The following is a 6,024-nucleotide window of genomic DNA, read 5'->3' as shown; positions in this document are numbered from 1 at the left end:
TGACATCCATTGTACCCCTAAAGGTACAAAACTGCCATATTTTTTTCTGACAGTGAGTGTAGTAGTAATATCGCTACGTCATTCACTTCAGACCTCAACACTGAGCACATGAATCTCAATCATGGTAACAATCATCAAACATCATAAAGTAAATAATACTTCAGGTAATTTACAATGACAACAACAACAAAACAAATATAGCCTGTAAACTCTAAAACAGCAATTATTTAAATTATTTAAACCAGCAAATGAAAATACCACAATGCATGCTGGGAACTATCAAACACTAGAATTGTTTGTTGAGATTACACAGTTCGGCACGTTGGTCAAACTTCTTGATGCACTTTGGACAATCACTTAAACATCTAAGTACAGTCAACAAAATAATTTTGTAAGTACCACATTTAGACTCATTTTGTTCAGTATACTCAAAATAATACATTCTTCTACTTCTACAAAAAAATCTTGGTTAAGGCTACTTTATTACCTTTTTTGGGAGAACAATTTGAAATTTTATTTTTTACAGTGTAGATGATCTGGGTGGATTTCCATCAAGTAAGTTCTGGTTAGTGCTGATTTGCTATACGTTGTTTACCCTGCAAGCAAGCCTGCGCTGGCACTTTAAGGGCCCACTTATGGCTAGCCTAAGGGCCCCTTGCAAAATTTGCTCACTGGCCAAACGTTGGCCTCTTAGTGCTGCTCCTGCAGGGGCAGCTCTCACTTAGCCTCTAATGTTGATTTGTTGAAATGTTGACCACGTTTGCACTTGATATGAATGCCTTATTGTGATCAGTGTTTGCTTTAGTTGGGCTCTTGACTCTGGACTTTCATTAAGTAAATTTTCTTTTACTGCTTATGACATTGTTTATTAAAAACACATTGAGGAAGCCTAATGAAAGAGATGTTATACACATGTACATTTATTGTTGTTTGCTTCTATAATATTAGCTGTGATCAAATAAACAAAGCAAGCCTACACTGGCATGTTACACTTTACACAGCCTACACTGGGCTAGCCTAAGGGCCCTCAGCAGGGCCCCTGAGAATTTGCTCACTGGCAAAACGTTGGCCCCTTAGCGCTGGTCCTGCATGGGCAGCCCTCACTTAGCCTCTAATGTTGATTTGTTGAAATCTTTTCCCCGCTATTAATGTTGAAAAAATGTTGAATTTCAACAAATCACCATTATTGTGATCAGTGTTTGCTTTAGTTAAGCTCTTGGCTTGTTTGGCCAATAGTGTGTTAAAATGCATTTGTTGTGGTGAAGTAAGCTAAGTTTTAGTGCAATAAGAGCTTATTGCAATGCTAGTCAAATACATCTGATTGTGATGTGGTATTATTGTGGGGGATTAAAGCAATATTTTATTGCTTTTGTATTGTTAGAAATTAAAGGGCACATATTTTGCTAAATTCACTTATATACTGTGTTAAAACATGAATATGTGTCCACAGTGTCTGTAAACAAGCAGTCTAAACAGTTAAAAATGTGCTCACTCCTTTTTTAATAATTTGAGTAATTCAAAAACTCTGTTGGTAAAAGCAAAGATTTGAATTCTGCCGTTAATGTCGTCACTCAACGGCAATGCCCGCCCAGCAGTGGTGACGATCTGCCCTATTTGCTTGCCCTAGTCCCATGTGGGAAGTACAACAGTCGCCATCGTTAGATCGTCACTGGAGCTACACAATGTCTGCGCCACAGAGGCACTACAGTTGTTCTGTATTAGGATGTACCGACCAGCATAACTGTCTCCATAGACTCCCGCAAGCTGAGTTACAGAGAACAGCATGGTTACATTTAATTTATGAAGGCAATGTCCCGCTGAGAATCGGTAAAGTATTTCACGTTCTGATCATTTCACACCAGACTGCTTCACGAATGAGGGCCAGTACAACGCTGGACTTTCAACGAGGTTGTTACTGAAACCGGGAGCAATACCAACACATCGTCCCCAGTCCTCATATCCAGCAGAAGCAGTAACGTTAAGTATCACACCTCATATTGTTGCTGATTAGTCTTTCCAAATAGCCACTCTTAATGTGCTTGTTATCGCGCTATATTGGTAATGTTGCTAACAAAAGAAGTACAGCGTCTAACTATATTTATTGACACTGCCCTCACGTGCTGTCGGGCTTATCGTAAACAATACGTAAAGTAAGTGTCACAGTACATGATAGAACAATGTCGAACGCGTAGTATAACTGTAGTAACGCTAAACTATATCTGCTCGACCTCCATGCAGCATTTATTCTCTGGCTCTGTAGGCATTTTACTGCAATTCCCACACGAGCACCTGCACAGCGATTTATACATTATCATGATGGACCATGCTAATGCTTATCGATCACTTGAAGAACGTTCATTTCACAATAACTGCAAAATTACAACTAACCATTCGGAAACGTCCTGTTCCATTCTTAAGGTTGTCACTTCTTGTGTCTCTCCATCAGTGTCAGACTCCGGTTCGTACATATAGGGCTGAACACCACTAACAATTCCTGACATTTTGATGTTTTGTTTTGGCCGGTAACTTTACACATAAGCGCGAGTTCCTGAAACACTCCGCCCTCCTCTGGAGAGGGGGCTGGGATGAAAAGCCCATTAACATTTAAAGAGATACAAGCAAAATCGGTGCGTTTTTACACACACTCAAAAACGGGCAACTTCAACATTCTATAATAAATGATCCGCTGGGTATTTTGAGCTAAAACTTCACATACACACTCTGTAAACCCGGACAAGTTGAGTGTACTTAAACATTTTGAGGTAACTGATTACATCAACATTTTTAAGTAAATAAGTGTTTTAATTTTAAGTTAGTTGAACTCAATAATATTAGCAAGTGATTAAACTAGCATTATGGTGATGAGTGTTTGCTTTAGTTGGGCTCTTGACTCTTGTCTTCTGTTAAGTTAACTTCTCTCAGTGCTTGTGTGTGTTTCAGAACACTTGTGCATTGACTAAAAGAGATCTTTAAAAGGTGTAGCTTTCACAATAGTTGTCAATTACTAATAAAGTACAAAAGCTGTTGTAAATAAGAGCGAGTTTGATCCTTTTTTACTGGTGAGAATGTTTCAGTTTATAAACGTACACAAAGATTGTGTCAAAATAATGTTTTACTGACACACTTAGACATCAACACGCATCATACAAACCTCAACAATGGTGACAATCATCAAACTAATTCAGATAAACAGATCAACTGCAAAGCATGCTGGGAGTCATGAATGAGTTTTGTACTATGATGTTACCCAGCATGCATTGCAGCATGAAGTTTTAGTTTGTTGATTGTCACCATTGTTGAGATTCATACACTGATTATTCATGTCTAATATATTTATTACTGAAAGATTTCTAGCGATATTAGAGTCATAATACTAATCTGTAATTATAAATCAGTTTACAAAGTAATAACACAACACACTCCTTTAGTGATTCATAATGAGCACCAATTGAAATCAGCTACCGAATTTCTTTGCTTTTTCCCGGGTTTTAACTCCGTTTCAGCAGTTAAAGAAAACTTATGCAAATGTTCTAGTAGTGAAACACAAGAGTCAAGAGCCCAACTAAAGCAAACACTCATCACCATAATGCTAGTTTAATCACTTGCTAATATTATTGAGTTCAACTAGCTTAAAATTAAAACACTTCTTTACTTAAAAATATTGATGTAATCGGTTACCTCAAAATGTTTAAGTACACTCAACTTGTCCGGGTTTACAGTTTAGTAAAACCATTCGAACAACCTCTCCTTTAACTAAATATGTTTAATTTTTAATCATTTATACATGAAGAATCAGTGTATGAATCTTAACAATGGTGACAATCAACAAAAGAAAGCTTCATGCTGCAATGCATGCTGGGTAACATCATAGTACAAAACTCCCAGCATGCATTGCAGTTGATCTGAATTTACCTGAATTAGATTAATAATTGTCACAATTGTTGAGGTTTGTATGATGAGTGTTGATGTCTAAGTGTGTCAGTGAGGTTTTCTGTTTACTTTGTTGCAGTGCTTTTACAAACCTCACTATTTCCACGTTTCGCAAAAAGCTTAGCATCCACTTTATTTGAAGGATCACAGTCAATATCACGGAAGCAAATGTCCACAAATTTACAACGATCAAACATATCGCCTGCTGGGGGCCCGTAAAGTGCTAACGCAAGCTTGCTTGCAGGGAATTTATTTGACCTCCTAGACTCCACTTGACATAGTTTTTTAAATAAAAGTTACAGTGATCTTTTTGTCAATGCATGGCCACCCATACTTAATATGTGTCATTTAACCCATGCACAGTGATAGTGAACACACATACAGAGCAGTGGGCAGCTATCACTGCACTGCCCGGGGAGAAACTGGGATAAGGTGCCTTGATCAACGGCAGCTCAGTTGTTTCCTGCCGGCCTGGGAATCGAGTCTGCAACCTTTAGGTCACCTCCCTGGTGAATAACTAACCCTTTAAAAATATTCCACAACTATTTTAATCAGTCAACACGCACGCACGCACACCCCAGATAGCAACCAAACCAGCAAATCGTTGCGGCCCAAATCCGGCCCACACCTTACTAACGTTCTTATAACAAACTTTTGTTAGCTGGGGTGTATTTCAGGTTGTAGTTGTTGTGTTTCTTTGAGTAAATTATTTTTTTGTAGTTTTTGTTGATCTTTTCTGCAGTGATTCTGTTTGTTATCAGCAGATGTTCATCACTAATGACTCAATCATCACTATAATAATAATGAAACTCAATACAAATTCTGTCAAACAGGAGCACAGAAAGGTGTTGATTTTAGGATAAATCTGGGCCAGAATTGAAATGAACTGTTGTTTATATTTGGGTCAGTTCTGCTTTATTTGTTTTGTTTTTGGCTGACATGCGGCATTGCTTTGGCTTGCTTGTGGCCCAAACCTGGCAAACAGGAGCGGTCCACCCAAGTGCCATCATTCCACGCGGTATGTGGGCCAGATGAGGGGTTATGGGGAGTAAGGTGTGGGCCGGATATGGGCCGCAAATATTTGCTATCTGGGATGGCACTCCGTTTGGTCCAGGAGCAGAACTTGCTCTGGCTGCCTTGACGACCTCCTGAACCTCCTTCCAACTGGGCTCCTTGCTGTTGAAGTCCGTGGTGGGTTCTGGGGGATCTATCAAAGGTCTATAGGGACCTAGATCTTCCTCCCAAGCCGCATCACTGTAGGTATTGCAGAGATTATGGTCGATCTCCTCTTTGGGACAAACGAGGTGGCCGCTTCGTTTCTGCCCAAGCAACTGCTTGGTGACTCCAAAGGGGTTTGCAATGAAGGCTGACCGTCTCTTGGCCCTCTCTTTCCCCCGCCGTCTGTGCCATTCTGCCCTTCGAAGAGTGACGAGCTTCTTCCTGAGGATGCCGCGAAGTTCTGATAGTGCATCCCTTTCCTCGTCTCACGCTTCCTTGTACTGCCGCTTCAGGACCCGCAGCTCCTGCCTTATCTGGCTGATCTTCTCTGCCCTACGGTTGTTTATGTAAGGGGTCTTGGTACCCACCTTCTCCACCGTATCAAACCTCTTGGCAGCAAAGGCTGATAATGATGGTTGCCATGGTTTGAGCTTCCTGTCTGCGTTGCCCTTGGCTGCTGCTTCTAGGATGTTATCCACATCATCATCAAACTGGGGCCACTGTTTGTCCTTAATGCCAGGAGGCCACTTGACCCGACGTTGTTCTGTTACTCCGCCTGGGTCTGGGGCTACTGGTTCATGGAGGTTCCGGGCACTGTGGGGTGACTCCGGGCCTGGCTCCTCCTGCGTTTCACCAGGGGAGATCCCTGCGCGCTGTACCAGTTGCTCCTTTCGCAAGCATTTCATCCTGGCCTGGTGGATCCTGAAACGTGATCAGATATGCAAATATGCCCAACCTTAAATTGCAAAGCAAAACACTTGAGATTGACAGTCAGTAATCACAATGCACTTTCAACTGTGTCAACAAATTCGAAGGCGAGCCTTGCAGCCTTATGCTTCCCAGTCAACACGTGAGGTCACGCAATGATCCCGGTGA

Source organism: Triplophysa rosa, unplaced genomic scaffold (genome assembly GCF_024868665.1).
Source record: "Triplophysa rosa unplaced genomic scaffold, Trosa_1v2 scaffold171_ERROPOS963351+, whole genome shotgun sequence".
In the NCBI taxonomy this organism is placed as follows: Eukaryota; Metazoa; Chordata; class Actinopteri; order Cypriniformes; family Nemacheilidae; genus Triplophysa; species Triplophysa rosa.
This window is presented reverse-complemented; position numbering follows the sequence as displayed.